General features: G+C 35.3%; 1 protein-coding gene and 1 long non-coding RNA gene across 2 annotated transcripts in view; one reads left to right on the forward strand and one right to left on the reverse strand.

The window, feature by feature from the left end:
- Positions 1-6,136, reverse strand: part of LOC107580185 (transcription factor EC-like) — a 48,367-nt gene extending 42,231 nt beyond the window's left edge. Inside the window, exons 1-2 of the mRNA XM_016265923.1 lie at positions 6,049-6,136; positions 4,126-4,318 (exon numbers count right to left, since the gene is read on the reverse strand). The gene's annotated coding sequence lies outside the window, so the exon portion shown is untranslated. The remainder of the gene's footprint in view (positions 1-4,125; positions 4,319-6,048) is intronic.
- An 8,665-nt stretch (positions 6,137-14,801) lies between these two features.
- LOC107580420 (uncharacterized) lies at positions 14,802-18,523 on the forward strand. Its single transcript, XR_001608636.1, has 4 exons — positions 14,802-14,857; positions 15,306-15,391; positions 18,041-18,126; positions 18,300-18,523. It is a non-coding gene; the product is annotated as an uncharacterized lncRNA (long non-coding RNA).
- The last annotated feature ends 1,197 nt before the right edge of the window (positions 18,524-19,720 follow it).

The raw sequence follows: 19,720 nt of genomic DNA on the forward strand, positions 1-19,720 counted from the left end.
CCAGTCCAGTCTGTGCTGAAACGCTACTGTCAATCAAACTATTGTGGGAGGGGCCTGTCTGTGTGACGTCACACAGACAGGCATCTGAGATCGGCTGGATTTGAGAAAGGGGTAAAGATTTTAGTAGATTCACAAAAAACCACTGGGAGGATTTTTATCATTTTAGGGTGGTTGTGAACACACACTGCCAACACACATTTCAGTTCAAACAACTTGTAAAAGTGCATGTAGCATCCTATGACCCCTTTAAAGAAAAACAAGGACTAATTTATTTGACAGTTCAACATTTTTTAACATTTAAATTTATTGAAGTAGGATGTCAAGATTGTTATTTTGAATAATTCATTAATTTGTATAATACATATACATATATATATATATATATGTATATATATAATTACTGTTATTTACTGGTATTGTTTCTGTTGTTAACGTTGTTGTCATGAGAGCTTTCATTTGCATATTTGATGTTAAAACGCACATCATCCTACATCTGTCCACACCTCTCTTTCTCATGGCTCAAACAGGACCGTGGTGTGACCTTTCAGAGCTGGGTGGGCGATGAGCAGATATTGAGCAAGCGCAGTCGTGTGAATCAGAGGTGAGCAACGGCACGCTGGCCTTCAGCTCACTGCCCTACTTCCTCTCTACACCAACACACGACACTCTCTCTCTGTCTTGCACACATCCCTCTGTAAATTGCACACATCCCTTATCAGTTCTGTCACATTTCAAGTTGTTCTGAAAGAAGTCTTATCATACTTTAATTTTTTCATATAATTTTCTCCCCCTTAAGTTTACTTATAATATTTTAGTAATTTAGTATTTCATGATGCTTAAGTTTTTGTTGCTGTATTCTATGCTGTATTGAATTCACCATTTACAAATGTGAATTATGTAACAGTACTGGTTAGCAGTAACAGTACATTGTTAACAATACATTTTGGCAACTCTTTCGAATAATAATTATAATAATAATAAAACTGAGTTTGGTACCAGAGTTTAGCCCTGTCGTAGCTTAAAGAAACATTAAAAGAAATATAGATATAAAAGAAAAAGAATCATTTTAAAATTATAAATCATTAATAATAATTTTAAAAAAATAAAACAAAAACGGGTGCACTTTATTTTACAGTATGTGTACTTACCTAAAAAGTATTGGGAAACATAGTGTGTGCATGTGGAACAGGACTTTAAAACAGTGCTACCAAAAAATCTTTGTGATCTTCTGAATAGACTTAGATTGTAATTTTTGGGGGACATTTTAAGTTCTGTTAGTGTGGTATTGTAGTACATCAAAACAAATTTGATTTGTAGGATGTATATGTGATATGGGAATACGGGATATATATTCTTTATAAAACAAGGCTATTTTGTTGATTAAATTATATTTTAATAATTTACTGTAAAATATCATGATAAAAGATTCTGTAAAACGACATCTTAGAAAACTGTTAACCAAATATAAATCTGAACATGACATGCATTATATTTAATTGAATATATGTATTTAAATTAATATATATGTGAACTTGGGTACAAACTCAAGTAATAGTAAACTAACTGTGAAAAAAAATAGCATTGCAAAAGTCCTTTTTAAGTAAAACGATACAGAAAAAATGGAACATGGATGCACTTTAGGGTTCATCTGGAGCTAAAGCGTTCAGTTCGGTCCATCTCCCTGTCTTCTAACTTTATGCACACATTTCCTCATTTTTCCCCCTCACACCTAGTGTCTCTGATTTTTTTTTTCTTATCCATTATCTCATTGTCATTCAAATGTCAGATATCTTTCCCTCTCTATTTTCACCTTGTCTGTGTCTCAGATCACCTCTGCGTGCCACCTGACATTGATCAACACCTGCGAATCTCCCGCTCTCAATTTCTCACTCATTCGCTCTCTTCATATAAATGACATTAATCTTTTGATGGCTCCTGATCTTGCTCATCTGTCTTTGATATTTCCTTGTGTGTTCTTTTCTTTCTGACCATTTCAAGTAAAAGTCTGCGTCTTGTGTTCTGCGTCTCTCTCGTCTGTGGTCTCATGAGAGAGTCCCATATGCTACTGTTTCAGACGCTCAGCATTATTGCCCATCGACTGGCCTACACTTCTGCTTTATGTATAGAACTACTGTCATGCAATATTATGTAAGGCCTGGTTTAGGGTGAAAACTGCTAAATATGGTAAAGTTTTTTTGTTTGTTTCCTGGTCCCAAAGCTTGATTTATAAATGTTTTTATTCTTTTTTTTCTTCTTTATTTTTATATTCATATTTATCTTATTATTTTATTCCGCTTTGGGTTTAAATACAGCTAACCTCTGGTCCCAAAGTTTATGAATATATTATTTTTATTATTTATTTATTTGTCATTTGTTTTTAGAATGTTTTTATATTTAATTATTTTATTGTGGTATAGTATATAGTGGGGCTAAAGTAAATGTGTGTTTTTTTTATTTTAAAAAATATGATTAATATTAATATATATTAAAACATTATTATTATTAATTCTTGTTTTTTATATTATTATTTTATTCTGGTGCATGGTGCCATTGAGCTATAAAATATCTACTATATATATATATATATATATATATATATATGAAGAGTGTGTATATATATATATATATATATATATATATATATATATATATATATATATATATATATATATATAGGTCCTAAAGTGGGGAAGTATTAATTAGATTTATTATTTTTTTATATATTTTTTTTAATTTTATTCTGGTGTAGGGTACAGTTTAGCTGAAGAAAATGTTTTCTGGTGTATAAATGTAATAAACTGTATATATACATTTATATATTACAAGTAGTACTCAGTTGTCCATTTACTTTTTTTCATTTGTATTAAAATTAATAGCAAAACTGCACCCTGAACAAAACTGAAAATCATCAATATTTTGTCTTTAAACGCATGTGATCATTCTCAATCATTAAAAAGTCATTAAATGTTTGATCAGATTATCTCAAGCTCAACCGGATGTCTTTGCACATATAGACTTTTCACTTACCCTTATATGGGTAATGGTCTTGAACAATTATTTTAACTGCCAAATATAAATCAGTGTGCTGTTTTTGCAAAGTCATACCTCGTGTTGTGATTGTGACAGTCACTCATGTGCTCGATTCAAACACCCCCAGCCCCCGTAATTGGCACCCTTTAAAATGAGTGCAAAAGAAACCACATCCTGTACAAACAAGAAATGGGTGCAAAAATCCCATGATAGATGGAATTTCCTGTATCTTTAACAATATATGTGCTGAGACCCAATAGAGGAAGTTTATTAAAGAATGTGGTGGTGGCTGCCGCTTCTTCATTTTTGTTTTGTTATAGTTTTCCTTTTTTGCCATGTCACTTTGTTGCTGTAGACACTAGTTTTATGAACAGAATACGAGTACTGAAAATGCATTGCTCATAGACCTGCATCAGAAAACCCCTCTCAAAAGATCTCTGTTTTACATTTATACATTTGGCAAACATTTTCATCCGAATCAACTCTCAGTATTCAAACTAAACATTTTATTAGTTCAAACATTCCCTGGAAATTAAACCTATGCCAATTGAGCTACAAGAACAAAAGAATATGCCTATTGCATAAATGTCAAAGTTTATGAACAGAGACATTTCGGAGTAATTACATCCACTGCTTTTAGTATACATTTTATTTATACTCAGAAAAGCCTTATGAAGTAACATTAAAAGTATAGTAAACATCTTCACAGTGTAATCAAGGACAAAATGCAGAGTTTCAGCTATACGAACTGATATATTAAAACCTTAATGTGTCCCACTTTAGATGTTGTCCTTAAGCAGGTTTGTTAAATTTGTTTCTTGTTCCACAATGATTATTGTTTCAGAAAGTGATTCTTTGATAAACTGGCAAATCTGGATAATACGTGTGTATTTACAGAAATATTGTTTAAATAAGACCATTAAATTACAGTGTAGCTCTGGTCTCTCATAACATATAATACCATATGCATAAACAACATCCCTGGTTACTGGAAATAAACTTCTGTGCAATATTTCTTTATCATAAACGCGTTGCAGAAGTAGCCGGCTAGTTATTGGGTGTGGCAGATTAAGTGTAATGAAAGATGTAAATTACCTGTGATTGTCGGCTGCAGGTGTTTTTTCTGTGAAGTCAGCGGTTGGTTGATCTCTTGCTATTACAGTTGGCCAGCAATATCAGCAAGACTCGATCCAATATAAATCTTTATCTATTTCCTCTTAATTTTCGTCCATGGAACCGGGTGCAAATGGGAAGTCTCTACACGGATAATTTGGCATACATCTTGAACCTAGAAAGTGAGACGTTATTCTTTTTATATATATATATATATATATATATATATTTAAACTGATGTTCCATAATTATAAAGATTTCAAGTTGTTTCTTGTTGTTGTGTTCAATGTACAGTAACATAAGTGTTCACTTATTTAACAAATCACAACTGATGGAGATTTGTATGCTTATTTTTGGTCTCATGAATAAAAAAAACAGTTATTTTCTGGCATAAAAACGAAAATATTGAATTTGTCAGAGTTTGTCCTGTGATGTCCAATGGACACTGTATGGTGGATTGCGTCCTGACAAAAATATCATGAAAATATATCAATTTCTTGACCAGTGAATTATTTGTGGGCATTTTTGAGTATTTGATGTATATTGTTATTTTAGTGCCATGTATATTTTTCTGATTGTGTTTTATGTGCGTCTGTCTGAGAGAGAGAACACTAAACCACATAGTGTCCATATTAGTAATTATTTTGCGTACTGTGATGACTCAAATGTCATAGGAGTCATCATTACTAACGTGACGTAGTGTTGTTGTTATCATATTAGAAATGTCTTTAGGGTTTGGTACAACTTTTGATGTTTTAGAAAAGTCTCTTATGCTCAACAAGGCTTGATTTATTTGACCAAAATACAGTAAAACAGAAATATTGTGAAATATTATAAAAACTTTAAAATGTAATTTATTCCTGTGATGCAAAGTTTTTAGTACCACATGATCCTTCAGAAATCATTCTAATATGTTATATATATAATCGTGCTGCTTAATATTTTTGTGAAAACTGATACTTTTTTCACAATTCTTTAATGAATAAAGTGTTCAAAAGAACAATTTATTTAAAAATAGAAATCCTTTGTAATATTATAAATGTCTTTATAGTCACTTTTGATCAGCTTCATACATCCTTGCTGAATATAAGTATTAATTACTATTAAAAACTCTTACAGACTTTTGCATTTTTGAGCAGCAGTGTATTGATTTTATATTGAATAATTTATTAGATATTATTCTCCAATTTAAAAAAAAAAGGCATCAAAAATTGTTAATGAATTTTATGCATATTGAAATTTTCCAGAAATTATTTTTATTTTTGAGGGATTAGATATGTGCATCCAAATGCAACCTTTTTCTTTAGGTTGCAGTTTTTTCTATACTGTAATTTTAGTTTTAAGGGCAGAATTTGATAAATACACACACATGCATGTATATATTTAAGAAAAATGTTTATTACATATTTAATGTATTAAATATATTTATATATGATATCAATTATATGAATATAAATATATACACATGTAAATATTTTCAAAATATATGCTGTATGTGTGTGTATTTATATATACATAATAAACATACACAACACATACATATTATGTAAACAAAAACTTTTATTTTGGATGCAATTAATCGTTTGACAGCACTAATATATATATATATATATAGAAAGTTTTTAACAAGGTGTTTGAAACCAGAGTACAAAACCAGTGAAAACACCTTTTTGTACTTTGACTCAAAACCTTATAGTTAGTGAGATACTTCCCTTGTGACAACTAGCCCCAACTATATATTTTATGTGCGTGTGTGTGTGTGGTAATTTTGTTAAAAAATGAAAGATGTGTTTGACTGGAGACAGCCATCACTTGTTGGAGGATTATAAGCAGGGAAAAGATTGTTCAAAGCAGAAAAAAAAACTTGTGAAGCATTTTAAGTGTCCCTTTACACTGCGCCCTCACCTCTATCCCAGAACTCCCTTTGTCCAAAAGTTTCTGGCGAGAACAAACTTCCCCTCACATCTTCAAAACCTGATCACTTTGCTTTATTCTGATCAATGTGCTCTATGTTTCTTCTCTTGGTGTCAGTGTAGTCAGGAGATAAAAAAAGCAAAGGAAGGAGGGGTGTGAGGGTAGACGGCTTACTTTTTTAGATGCCAATTGTATGTGTCTCTGTGGCTGCCTTACCTGTGTTCCTTTGATCATAGCTGAGCATGGAGAGGCGTTTGATTCCAGGGCTACTTTGACAGCTCGCAGGCTGGCAGAAGCCTCTCGGATGACTGGAGATCAGAGAAGACAGGCTGGAAAGTAGAAGTCCAGCTGAGAGAAGATCAGAAGAGGCTCTGAAAACTTCAACCAGAGCTATTGTGAAGGAACGTAATGGCTTAGATAACTTTTTCCCCTCCATCTTTTTTTTTTTCTTGTGAAAACTTACCCTTCAGAATTTAGAATTGCCCACTTTAAGGTCTGTGGGGCTTTGTCTGGCTTTGACAAAAGAGGCATGTTTTTTCTGTCCTGGAGAGCCTGATCTATTTAAACAGTGTCACTTCTGCTTCACGTTCTCTTGTTTGAAGCACCGCTGGTTCAGCCTGGTGACTTGCTGTAGATGTACACACTACAAAGAGAAAAAACAGCTTTAATAATTAAATGTACAAACATGCCTTGTTCCTGTCCATAAATGTGTAAAACAGCTACATTATAGTCAATTGCTTCTGTAGACTTTATTAAATCTGCACGTGTTTCTGTTTGTTTGTTTGTTTTGGTTTGGTTTATGCTGTTTTGTGTGTGTGTGTGTGTGTGTGTGTGTGTACCTGTTTTTCTATTCTGGTGGGGACTTAAACCTGAATACACACAGACTCATGGGGACTCATGTCACGGGTAAACAAGCTAATAAATCACACAGAATGAAGTTTTTTGAAAATCTAAAAATGCAGAAAGTTTCCTGTAAGGGGTAGGTTTTGGTTTAGGGCAATAGAATATATGGTCTGTACAGTATAAAAACCATTACGCCTATGGAGAGTCCCCACAAGGATAGCAAACCAGACATGTGTGTGTGTTAGGAATTTGCTAATTAAAATTAAGTTGAATTAGTGTTTTCTTAAATGTGTTCATTTAACTCATTTGTAAATCAATCCAGTGCTGTCTGTGACCCCGGCTCCTGTGGTGTAATGTCTCCCTCTGGTGGAGGATGTGCTGAACATCTTGCACTGCATTTTATAGAGTTTAAAGGGATAGTTCACCCAAAAATGAAAATTACCCCCCTTTGTAACCCTTCTGTTATGTGCAAATATTACCACTGATGTATGGGTTCATATTATTGACCCAAATATTTTAAGAAATAAATTACTACGATTCATAGTTATTTGTTTGTTTTGTTTTGTTTCTTGTTTACTCAGACAGTCCCTTGTCAATAATGTTAAATAAAGTATTCATTAAATAGAATATATAAACTATTGCTATTTTATCATTTGCATATTTAATGTACTGTAAATAGACTTCTCATGTCTGGAACTGGAACTCCCTTTTTGTTTCTTTCAAGGATGTTGATCACCAAAGCTTTAAACTACTTTCTGTGGTTGAGAGAGCAAACAATGTGCCATTCAGATACTTGTGTCAGGATTTGTAACATAAAAATTGGTGCATGAGCAATAAATTATTCTGTTTATCTGTTATAGTTCTCAACATTCTATTGTAGACATTCTAGTTCCACTTGTGCATTTATTTTATATTGTATTGATCAATGTAATTATAAAGCCAATTTTATAAATATTACATTTAGGAATTTGCCATAAAAGGATAACTTTCACTATCTTTTCACATTATTAGAAAAAAAAGCAAGAGCCCACATCCTGTGGTGCATTTGTTTGTCAATTGTTTTAAAGTTTTTCCATTCATGAGAGAGCTTGATTTATGAACAAAATAATTTTCACATCAGTTAGCACAGGCCCTTATGAAGGAAGGAATTGATGAAGGCGGGGTTGTGGAGCTGTGGAAAAAGATTGCCATCACACTTTTAAGAGAAACTGGTAAGCATAACAGCCTCTTATACAGTTTCACTGGCTTGTGAACCGCTTTTCAAGCATTTTACAGAACTGTCACATACTCATGACCAACATACTCATATCCACACAGTCAAAAGATGACCTTTCAGACCTCCGCTGATCTCATGGAGAGAAGAATACATGCAAAAGCAAACCCGACCAATGGGTGAGAAAAGTGCACACTGAGAAAGCTGGAGTAGCTGTTCTCTTGTATCATGCCATTATGTAACTTTTGTGCTTACCTCCTTAGACTGAATGAATGGACTGTGTGGGCAGACCTTCCACATCTGGAAAATACTGTTGCCCTGCATGCATGTAAAGAGTTTTCTTTTGTTTATTGATTGTTGTTTTTGTCAATTTCAAGAAGCCTGTAACCGTGGAAACTTTATTTTCGGAATAAATTATTTTTCAGCCAGTCCCAGTATGCAAAAACAAAAGCATTAAATAAACAAACAAAAAAATCTATTTACACCCAGAAAATGTGAAAATGGTGTTTGTCTCTAATTGAGCATGTTTCTAAATGTAAAGTGAGGGTTCTCTTCTATCAGATATTTGCATGTCAGTGCATTGTTGCCACTTATACTGTCTCCAGTCAACTGTTCATCACCCAAAAAAAGTGATGAAGTCATTTAAGCTGACAATGCCAAGAAAAAAAAACTGTATTTCAGCTGAAAGTCTAAACGAACCTAAAAACCACATTGTCACATTGTGATAACACAACACTATGTAACATTATGAATTCTCTGACTCCGTGGATAACGTTTTGCTTTTTGGTACATGAAATCCACAGTGGCTAAAGTACTTTTCATCATTTAAAACAAAGCTTTCTTCAAAACCTCTTCCACAACACATGAAGACCTTGAAGGCACAGCAAAAAATCACCACATCATTGCTAAGGTACTTTTCACCATTTATTAAGCAATTCATGTTCTTTGAAAAATTATTGTTATACATAATGACATAGAGCAAAAACCGAAACAACCTCATACGGCACAACGTCTGTGGCGTAGCGGTACATATTGCTTGACTTCCTTGTGTGGCAGTTGAGGTTCAAACCCAGCACCAACTAAAGTTTTCTTACACAACACAACTCTCAGTAAAACTTCATCCAATTCCAGTTCAGCTACTCAGGCTCAGTAGCTCAGGTGGTAAAACATTGTGTTTTAATCATGGAGATCTGAGTTGCTTATGTCACTTTCTTGCTATAATTTATGCTGCAGCTTAAAATAATAGCATATCCAGAACACACTGCAGCTCTACAGACTCAGTGGCTCAGGTGGATAAACTGTTGAGTTTTAAATGTGGCGTCCTGAGTTTGAATCTCATTGTTACTTATCTTTAATTATTGTTATACAATATTGTAACATCTGTGGTGCAGTGGGTAATTGCTTGACTGCCATGGGTAACAGTCTAGGTTCAGACCCAGCACATACTACAGTTTTCTGTAAAGTAAAACCCCATCCAAATCCAGTTCAACTACTCAGGCTCTGTAGCTCAGGTGGTAAAGCCTTGTGTTTTAATCATGGAGACCTGAGTTCAAATCCCACTATTGCTTATGTTAGATTGTTGATGTTATATCCAACAAAGCGGCCCAAATGTCAAGATTTGCTGTGAAAGCCACGATGGCGCTAGTGGCTAAACACACATTGGTTACGGACAAGGTTACGGTAGAGAAGTGGGTTCAAATCCCACCTTGGTGTGTGGAGATCACACCAAAGAGAGAAAGCTGTGACAACAGCAAATAACTGAGTGTGGTGAAACAGAAAGCCAGAGGCAGACTGGCTAAAATACCTAGAGCGGTAAAACAGACTGGTCACACAGCCATAAGAAACACGGGCTAACCATCAGATGTACCTGGGGCGATGAGAGGGCCAAGAAATGAAGGCTGGTCCAGAGGCAGAGATGAGAGAGAGGCGGGCCTGAGGAAGCTGGAGATGAGAGAGAGGCGGGCCTGAGGAAGCTGGAGATGAGAGAGAGGCGGGCCTGAGGAAGCTGGGGATGAGAGAGAGGCAGGCCTGAGAAAGGAGGATGAGCTAAAGAAGAAAAATATTTTTTAATCTTTTTTTTGGGCTGCTAAATGGGAAAAAGATGGGATTCCTCATTCAGATCTGCAGCAGAGGTGGGATTTGAACCCACATCTCCTGCATTGGGGTGAGGTCTTATGCTATGAGCTCTAACCACTCAACCACACCACCTCACACATAGACATGTATTTATTTACTATAAGAAATAAACACATTCACAGACATTCAAAAAAAAAGGTTTATCTATAGCTAAAATTAAACAAATGTATTTTTAAATGAATATTCAGAATTATAATATTAAAATCAGTATTTTACATGCATTTTGTATATCGGTACAATAAAATAAAACACTAAAAATAAGTATGTAAATATTATCGAAGATAAAATATATAAAAAGTACAACATATATAGAAATATATATACATTATTTTTTGCAAGAACAATTTTTTTTTCTTGTTAAAAAATTTAAATATTTACACATTTAATAAAAAGTTTGTATCTAGGTAAACAAACCATACAAATATTATATAAAATAATATATATACACAGTGTATGTGTATATATATATATTATTCAAAAATATCTAAATATTTATAAATGGAATATTAAAATAATTTTTTGCAAGTAATGTTCTTACACATACAATACAATACAGGTTAGGGCTGCACGATTATGACAAAAATCATAATTGTCGATTATTGCCTTGAAATTGTAATTACAATTATTAATTACGATTACCACAATGTACATTGAATGATGTTTATACCATTGTTTGAAGCAATTGCATGCCATATTTTTATATGAAAATAAACAAGCTGAAAACTGAAAAACTTTTATTGCTTTTCTATAGTATTAAGCCTGAAATGTCAGCCATACATTGGATTGCTTTCTTATTTAAATTTTTTTTTAAAAGTACAAATTTGCATGGTATTGTTATACTAAAACTAAAATTGAAACAATGGAAAAACCCTTAAGATAACCTGTAGAAAGAAAACAAAACACATCTTAAGCACGCAGAATAACATACGTTTACTTTGAACGATTATGTAATTGTGGCATCCATAATTGTAATCACGATTAGAAATTCGATTAATTGTGCAGCCCTAATACAAGTACAAATAAATCGTAATAATAAAACTTAAAAATTGGTAAATATTTAGAATTAGAATATTAAAATGACTGTTGCAAATGTAAAGAAATAAATACATTTACTGACATCTGAATTCAATTTGATTCTATGTATAATTAAATAAATAAATAAATACTAATATTACTAAACAAAGTTTGTGTCTAGATACAACTGGATACTCTATTGTATTTCAAATATTTAAAATAATATGTAAATATTATATAAAATATATCTATAATATTAAAACTATTATCACTATATGGTGGTATTTTTTTACCAGCTTATAACTCGCTATTAGCACAACACAATAACGGAAAGCAGCTTGGAATTTAATTAGGGTTTACATGTTAATTTGCCACCAAAATTCAATATAAGGGTGCAAAAAACGCCCCTGTCTGAGATCTTGTTTTTTATAACTATACCATACAGTACAGTTGGCAATATCACACCAGCACGAGTGCTGTTTTCCAGAATATCAGCACGACTGCAAATGTGACATTGATTTATACAATTTAATCAACAAGAAGTTAATATTAACTGACCTATTATTTAGACATTTTTCGCCAATGAAAATAGTTCCAAACAAATCCACAGCAGAAGCACTTCAATCATAGCTAGACATAGAAAAGACCATCAGCGCTTCACAAAACACCAACCCACACTGTGTGATAATACACTTGATAATATGAAAATAAAGGGGGTATGCATATAAAGCTTATAAAGGTAATGCAACAGCTACTGATTCAATTGGTATTCTAAAAGTAGACCTTCATATTCATATATATGTATATCACTGTCTTCGTGATTAAAATATGGTCAAATAACAATTTTTCTCATCAACAAGATTTTATGAAATATTTCAGCCCATGTCTATTAGCTTTAAAGCCATTTATATACTAGTGACAGAATGCTTTTAACAAATGCATGTAAAATTGTACACATTCTCTTCGCAGATCAGACATATTTTATCCAATCAAATACTGTCTAGAGCAAGTCCCTCCTCCAAACACTGTCTGCAACTGACTAACATCACACTATGAAGTCTCTCAGTTGGAGATGTAAGAGAACGACAGATTTACCTTTACAGGAGATCTGAATCGCTCTGAATGTGAAGAAGTGTCCGGAGGAGCAGCAGGTGAGAGATGTGCAGAAACACCGCGAGCAAAACAAACACACCAGATCCACGTGCAGCATCAGACGGACTGCTGTCATTACTCACTGACAGCGCGACGCACGCGGAAACTTACTTACAGGTGAGTCGCGTTACACTCGATTCCTGCACTTTATCGCAGTGTGTGTCGCTTTGCTTGCTGGCGGGCTGTAATTGAGTGGCATTAAGAGTCTGTCACTGCAGAATGTTGTCAAGGATCTAACGGAGTTCAGGCTGAAAGTGTCGCTCGCTGACGCCGCCTAGTGGAGCGGATGGAAACTGCGCTTTTTACCTGTCGAGTCGAAAAGTACCCGGCTGTACTCGACTTTTCGAACTTCGAATAGAATTGAACCGATCGCCGAGAGTTGCCGCTTGTAAGCAGAGTTAACCCCTTAACTGTCATCCCCATCTTTGAAAACTCAAAGATTAAAGATTAAATTATTATAATTCACGAACGCTTTTGAATGCAGACCTAAGGTTGGTCTCTTTTTAAAGAAGACAATTAGCAGAAATCTGTGAAATTTAATCAAATGAAAGTGTTAAAAAGTTATAGAAGTTTAAATGTACTGTTAAGAAAATGTATTCTACTATTTTTATTTTATTTGATATAAAATCAATATTTTTTTAAATAGTTCAAAATACAAAATTGCTGATAAAACCTGACTTTTTTTCTGTAAAACTTATGTGAGAAAAGAGTCTATAGCCTATTTAAATATAGGCTACAACTGATAAAAAAAAATATTTTATGTAAGAAGTCATTTCTTTTATCATTTAATTAATTAATTTATTGTATTGACTGTATCATCATTTTTATTTTTTATTATTATTATTAATATTTTTGTGATTTTGTTCTGCACTAAAATGATTTGCGTCCTCCTATGGTAACTTTTCTGTTTCCATCCAAAGATGCGAATTTAACTTATGCGCAAAACTGGAATATCGCTTAAAACATTTGCATTGCATTTGCGAATAAAGCACCGTTCCCATCCAACGAGTCAAAGAGAACTAAATCGTCACTTCCTGATAAACTGGCAAGTTAAATTCACTTCTTTGGATGGAACCAGGAAAGTTACCATAGGAGGACGCAAATCATTTTAGTGCAGAACAAAATCACAAAAATAAATATATGAATATAATAATTTTCATATGTAATAAATGACTTGCACTTCAGAGAGAGCAGACGTAACACAATAAATGCAGTCATTGCTTTTATAGGTGGATGCCTTCTGTTTGGGAACGCAGTCTTGTAAGACAGTAATTATACAGAAATACTTTGATGACAGACTTTCCTCAGGCATTTCAGAACGACCAAAACTACATATAACAGGTACATCTCAAAAAATTAGAATATCATGAAAAAGGTCAATATTTTTTGTCACTCATTTCAGAAAGTGAAACCCATATGTTATATAGATTCATTACACATAGAGTGAAATACTTCAAGCCTTTATTTCTTGAAATTGATGATTATGGCTTACAGATAATGAAAACCCAAAATTCAGTGTCTCAGAAAATTTGAATATTACATAAGATCAATAAAAAAAGGATATTTTAAACAGAAATGTCAGGCTTCTGAAAAGGATGTTCATTTCTATGCACTCAATACTTGGTTGGGCCTCCTTTTGCATGAATTACTGCATCAATGCGGCGTGGCATGGAGGCAATCAGTCTGTGGCACTGCTCAGGTGTAGTGGAAGCCCAGGTTGCTTTGATAGCGGCCTTCAGGTCATCTTCATTGTTGGGTCTGGTGTCTCTCATCTTCCTCTTGACAATACCCCATAGATTCTCTATGGGGTTCAGGTCAGGCGAGTTTGCAGGCCAATCAAGCACAGTAACACCATGGTCATTGAACCAGCTTTTGGTACCTTTGGCAGTGTGGGCAGGTGCCAAGTCCTGCTGAAAAATGAAATCAGCATCTCCATAAAGCTTGTCAGCAGAAGGAAGCATGAGGTACTCTAAAATTTCCTGGTAGATGGCAGCGTTGACTGTGGACTTCAGAAAACACAGTGGACCAAAGTCCTATTTTCAGATGAAAGTAAATTTTGCATTTCATTTGGAAATCAAGGTCCCAGAGTCTGGAGGAAGAGTGGAGAGGCACAGAAACCATGTTGCTAGAAGTCCAGTGTGAAATTTCCACAGTCAGTGATGATTTGGGCTGCCATGTCATCTGCTGGTGTTGGTCCGCTGTGTTTTCTGTTCACAGTTGGCAGTTGACAGGTGTTTAATTTCGTGCCCCGAATTGAGGACAGAAAAACGCCCACAACTGATATTTGTTTTCTGTCCATTACCGCCTGACATCTATGGTAATAAATCTGATTGAGGGAGAATCTTGCAAGGATATCTGTTTTAGACAAATCAAGCTTGCGATGGTGACATAAACAAACAAACCGACCCCCGCTGCGATAAAGTGCAGGAGTCGAGAGTCACTGTAAGTAACTCCACACACGCAGTGCTTTTCTCTTGCACTAACATTGAAGTACTTACTCTTTGCACTTAAGTCGTTATTTACTTTAATAACCAAGTATTTCAGTTTTGATGTGTCATTATTTCCTCTGATATGTTGTAGCGGTGCTCCGCTGACAGTGTTATGTTATGTTATGATTTATGTTATGATGAATTTCATGAGTTGTTTTTAATGTGTCTCCTCGCGCACACTAAAGCTCAAACACGAGTGGATTTGTTCATGTGTTGTTTTTTAACCTAAAATCTTGTTTAAATAGTCCACTTGCTTTTTGACAACAAAGAATGTATTAAGGCAGTTGTTTACATGCCTATGTTTTTATGTATTATTATATATATGCTCAATTTTAAATGCTGATGGTTTAGATGTACTATATAAAGTAATGTCTGTGTTTATTTCTCTCTTTCCTCTACAGAGTAAGGGATGAGTTTGATCAGAAGCAGAGCTCTGGGACGTGTGGACAGACTTTCACTGTAATGATGGACATCCGCTGATGGACAGGTAAGACTCATAACTTATGTTTGTGTTTTGTTGTGTACTAAACATGTAGGTTACCATCATTTGCTTTTTGGAGGGTCACCTCTCTATTAAAGCAAATGATGGTAATCTAAACAGGTGGGGAAGGGACGGCGGTGCTGAAAATTTATACAGATGAAAATGTATTTATTTTTTCTGTCAAGAAGTATAACCCCTGCTGGACATCGTGCCAGGGCTCGGGGGGGACCCGAATCATCCCCGTCCCATCATTCACACAACACTCACTCATATCGCAGAGATCTGGCTGGGATCAAACCAGCAACCTCTGAACCACGAGGCAGCGCTCTAACCTGTGAGCCACAGATCTCTTGTCTGAACATGTGAAGGCACTTATATTTCACTATTCACCTGCATGTGATTTTACAAGAAATCAGTCAAACCCATCAGATAGCTGATTGTTGTCTGAACACACTGAGGTGGAAATTGAACCCATGCCTCAATCGCAGCCTCATCAGCCGAAAATATACGCTTTACCACTAACCCACTGTGCTGGACTTCTACGACACTTTGTTGAACGTAACAGTGATGATTTGAAGTAAGCAATAGTGAGATTTGAACTCTGGTCTCATAGATGAAAGTCTAATGCTTTATCTACTGAGCCACTGGATTTCTGGAGCTGTTTTATTAAGAACTTTGTTTGAACTAATGAAGAACAACAGTGTTTGTGGGAGTTGAACCCGGATGTTAGTGAATGACAGACAAACGCTCCTCCACTGAGCCGCAGTGTTTGTGGCAGTTTGCTAGTTTTGCTGTTTAGTTTAGCAACAGCATCATTAACAATTCAGTAAGCAATAGCAGGATTTGAACTCAGGTCTTCATGATTAAAACGCAACGCTTAATTATCTGAGACACTCAGTCTATGAAGTTGAAGTGAATATTGGACAGAGTTTTATTGAGGGCTTTGTATGATGTTATGAAAAACTGTAAATTGTGGGGTTTGGACCAAGATGCTCATGTTTGAGGGCAAGCAATTATCCTCGGCGCCACAGCGTTTGTGACAACAGGGTTTTATTGAGATTTTGACTTTGTTTGACATGATTTGAACTCAGGACTCCAAGATCAGTGCATTAACAAATCAGTCAGAATCAAATGTACAAACAATCATAATTATCTTTAAGAAGTGTATTGATCCGTCAAATGTCAAACTCAACCTGATAAACCCACAACATGTAAATAACAATTTGTTAATTTGTATTATTATTATTCTTTATTTAATAAGAAGCATAGGGTCCAACAAACTTGCCGGGAAGTTTCTAGCTTCTGGTCCTAAAGGCCTTGATTAGCTGCTTCAGGTGTTTTCAATCAGTTTGGAGCTAAACTCAGAAAAGTGACTCAGCAGGAGCAGGAGACAGCCCTGTTGCAGTTTTACAGATAAAAGCAAGGTGTTGCTGAGTGCTGACATTCTGATCTGATCTCATGCATGCGCGTCTGTTCTATTAATTTAAAATAAGCAAAAATATTCGATGTTTAGTCATTAGTTTGTCAGCTGTCATTTTGATACAGGGTTTAATTAGCATTTGTCCAAATCGGTCCTGTTTTCAAATAACCTGTCAGTCTTTGCTATAAAAGCATGAGTGCTCAATCACTCTGACCAGCCAGTTTGTTCTGTGCAGATCAGTCAGGCTCACTTTACACTGTTCTTCCACACATCCCGGTAGTGAATATATTTGCCTGCTCACTGTCGCCCTCCTCCATCATAACCTCCTCCTCACCATCCAGAGCTTCAGACAGAGACTCCGAGCAGGATGAGGATTGGGAAGCGCTCGCTATCCAGATGCTCCTCAAGGGAGAGCTGGAGGATCCATTCCAATTCCCCAAAACCTAAATAATCACAAGAGACAACACACAAAAATCATTGTTCAACTGTGAACAAACATGGTGCACATCCATTTAAATAAACAATCTCAGTTACCCAAACACAAGAATCTTGGAAAGCCTTTTGTTCTGTGGGTTATGTGTGCGCTTTTGAGTTCAACACAACATTTAATCAGTTTAACCTCATCGGTCGAGAGCTGATCAGGTGCATTTAGAGAAACGGACAGATCCATGTTTCTCAGCTGGTTGTGGCAAAGTATGAGATTTGTTGTAAAATACATGAAATTGAAATCGAAGACTGGCCACCTTGTCGTTTTAATGAATGAACGCTGATAGATGTGTTGACCACACGAGAGAGCAGGAGTCTGCTGGTGAGTGAGACTGAAGCGCTTTGATAAAGAATATCTCTTTGGTTTTGAGACTTTAGTCTTTGCAACTTCAGGGATCTTATCTATGCACAATCAGCTTGTAACACTCCAAAGAGAAAGGAGAACTTGAAATCGCATCATATGACCCCTTTAAGTGTCAATTTTTCAAAACTGAGATTAAGACTGGTTTTGTGGTCCAGGGTCACAAATACGCGTGGATTTGTTGATGTGTTGTAGTTTTTTTTTTTTTTTACCTAAAATCTTGTTTAAATAGTCCACTTGCTTTTTGACAACAAAGAATGTATTAAGGCAGTTGTTTACATGCCTATGTTTTTATGTATTATTATATATATGCTCAATTTTAAATGCTGATGGTTTAGATGTACTATATAAAGTAATGTCTGTGTTTATTTCTCTCTTTCCTCTACAGAGTAAGGGATGAGTTTGATCAGAAGCAGAGCTCTGGGACGTGTGGACAGACTTTCACTGTAATGATGGACATCCGCTGATGGACAGGTAAGACTCATAACTTATGTTTGTGTTTTGTTGTGCACTAAACATGTAGGTTACCATCATTTGCTTTTTGGAGGGTCACCTCTCTATTAAAGCAAATGATGGTAATCTAAACAGGTGGGGAAGGGACGGCGGAGCTGAAAATTTATACAGATGAAATTAAATTTTCTGTCAAGAAGTATAACCCCTGCTGGACATCGTGCCGGGGCTCGGGGGGGACCCGAATCATCCCCACTCCTTCATTCACACAACACTCACTCATATCACAGAGATCTGGCTGGGATCAAACCAGCAACCTCTGAACCACGAGGCAGCGCTCTAACCTGTGAGCCACAGATCTCTTGTCTGAACATGTGAAGGCACTTATATTTCACTATTCACCTGCATGTGATTTTACAATAAACTAACTAAATTTTTTAATTGTGTGAGTGTCATTTGAAACGCTAAGGTGGGACTTGAACCCATGCTTCAATCGTAGCTTTGAATGCAATGAACACTGTTTAGCCACTAGTGCCACTGTGGCTCTTATGCTGAGAGATGGCATTTGGGGCACTTTGTTGGATATAAGGCCAACAATTGAACATAAGCATTAATAGGATTCAAACTCAGATCTCCTTGATTAAACCACAACGCTTTATGAACTGAGCTACTAAGGCTGGTGTGTTAAGCTGTGTTTTGAATGGTATTTCGTTGAGATCTTTGTTTTAAATGAAAGGAAACATATCACTGAGATCTGTCTGGGAACATCTGAAACCATGAGACAGCTCTTTTCTCTGTAGGCCTAGATCTCATGTCCATCCCTGTGCAGGAACTTATATTTTACCGTCAACCTGTATGTGACCCGTGATTTTATAATAAACTATCCTGTAAATATGATTATCTGCCATGTGATTTGAAATCATGTCTTCATCACCATCTTGTACTCAATGAGCAAGTGTTTATCCACCAGCCCATCAGAGCGCTCACATAGTCTTAGTGTTTGAGTGACTTAGTGGGATTTAATGAGAACAATTTAACATAAGCAGCGGTGGGATATGACCTCAACACACCATGATTTAAACGCAACAGTTTATCGCCTGAGCCACTGGGATTGTGAAGTTGATGAATATTTTTAATGGGTTTTTATTGAGAGCTTGGTTGTAAATGATGAATAACTTCACCGACTGTGGGATTTGATCCAAGACTCCAATGCATGAAAGAAAACACATTATCCACAGAGCCACAGAGTCTGTGATGCAGCTGTTGTTTTGTGAAAGACACCACTGCAAATCGAGTCTAATGAACTTGAACGTATTGCGCCCTCCTGTGGTGATTTTTGTGAATTACACCAATACAAATAGAGTCTAATTAACTAAACGCTAAACACTGAGACAAGAAATAAATACACTTACGAGCTGCTTTTAACTTCTGCTGATTGACTGCTTCTCTCAAAGAGTATTTCTTTACACTGTGTTTTTGATGGCGCTTGAATACACTTTCCTGTTTATCACAACAAATGGCCAAGCAAAGATACTGACAAGGTACGCCATACAATAATGTTAACAATTCATGTTATTGTAGCATCTGGACCACTCCAACACACAATATATATTTTGTT

The sequence above is a fragment of the Sinocyclocheilus grahami genome, unplaced genomic scaffold (genome assembly GCF_001515645.1).
Source record: "Sinocyclocheilus grahami isolate Dianchi unplaced genomic scaffold, SAMN03320097.WGS_v1.1 scaffold33.1, whole genome shotgun sequence".
Taxonomy (NCBI): domain Eukaryota; kingdom Metazoa; phylum Chordata; class Actinopteri; order Cypriniformes; family Cyprinidae; genus Sinocyclocheilus; species Sinocyclocheilus grahami.